This window comes from Euphorbia lathyris, chromosome 6 (genome assembly GCF_963576675.1).
Source record: "Euphorbia lathyris chromosome 6, ddEupLath1.1, whole genome shotgun sequence".
Classification (NCBI taxonomy): domain Eukaryota; kingdom Viridiplantae; phylum Streptophyta; class Magnoliopsida; order Malpighiales; family Euphorbiaceae; genus Euphorbia; species Euphorbia lathyris.
Window position 1 is genome coordinate 72,972,642 of NC_088915.1, and position 1,521 is coordinate 72,974,162.

The window sequence follows — 1,521 nt, forward strand, 5'->3', positions numbered from 1 at the left end:
GTTGTGACTCTATTACTTAATAAACTCATAATAATTTCTTTAGTACAATCTCTATGTATGTATTTATAACGCTTATGACAGGTATGGTAAGCCATTGTTTATTCTACTGGGATCAACTAATTATGACAAAACATGTGTTTTTGGCGCTGCCCTCCTTCAAGATGAGACCGCAGAATCATATGTTTGGCTTTTGCAAACATTTCTAGAGTGCATGGATGGAAAAAAGCCGAAAATAGTGTTGACGGATGGCTAGAAATCATTGAATAAAGCACTAGAAACAATCATCCCTGGGATTCCACATCGTATTTGCTCTTGACACATATTGAAGAATGCAATCCAACATGTTCACATCCAAGGATTTAATACAGAGCAAGAAGGTTTATTTTCAGGTAATAAATTCCAACCTCCAACAATTCTCATCTTTTCAATAATAATCTTAACCAATCACAACCAATGGTCTATAATGTTAACAAGAATGATTTTAAGGATGTTGTCCAGAAGCTCACTGGTTCTCCTGCGGATCAAAGCTTCTCTACTCCTCCTCCTATTCACCCGGCTCAGCTCTCGCCTCCAAAGTATCCGACCTCCTCCCTTGGCGGACATTACCAACCGCCCCCTCCTACATCCAACACTTCCTCCCACCCACCACCACCTCCTCTATCACCCTTATCACCCTTTCCACCAGTCCATGCCGCTGCAGAATCTCCGGTTTCTGGTTATATGCCTTATCTTCACAACTCCATCCCCACCGCCCATTCCGGATTTTCGCCTCTAGTCCTACTAGATTCTCCTTGCTGCAATAATCTAACCCCACAGCAGCCGTCTGACATGATGACGTCACAGCCAACGTCTCCGCTGCAGTTTGGGTGCCTAGACTCCCCGCCTTCACCACACCCCTTTTTTTTAACCCAGGTCCCTTGATATCACCTTCAGCGTTTCGCGTATCGCCCACATTTCAAATGATAAGCCTGATATGGAGAAGTCTTTAGGATTGGCTGCCTTGAAAACATAGTCTCTAATTGAATTATAAGTACAATAAAAAAATCCCAATATTTTAGTAAGGTTTGTAAATCCATTTATAAATGGGAACCTTAATGGCATAGTGTAGAACTGTTTTTCTTAATTGTTTTGGTGTTTTTTTTTTCTGGTTTTTGGAAATTCTTGGTTTATTTTGTCTTGTAAGCTTTTCCCTTCTTTAATAATATCCAGATCTGATTGTCTTTAAAGGTTCTATATATATATTTTCCTTCTTAATTTTCATAAAAAAAGAAATTTTTGAATTATATATATTTTTCTTGTATCCTCCTATTTTATATTTTTAATTAGTATTTAAAAACAGATTCAATATGATACCCAAGAAATCACTTAATTAATTACATATTCGGATTAATGTGGCTTTGCTAATTAGTTAAGCAATATAATGTTCAGAATTATGGAAAAAAATTCCAATTAATTTCTACTTTGACATGACACTATTTTTAAATGTACATGTCCACATTAAAAAGGAAAATTTTAAAAAGC

General features: G+C 36.8%; 1 pseudogene; it reads left to right on the forward strand.

Moving 5' to 3' along the window:
- Positions 1–432: 432 nt before the first annotated feature.
- On the forward strand, positions 433–989 carry LOC136233750 (VQ motif-containing protein 9-like; annotated as a pseudogene).
- Positions 990–1,521: the final 532 nt, after the last annotated feature.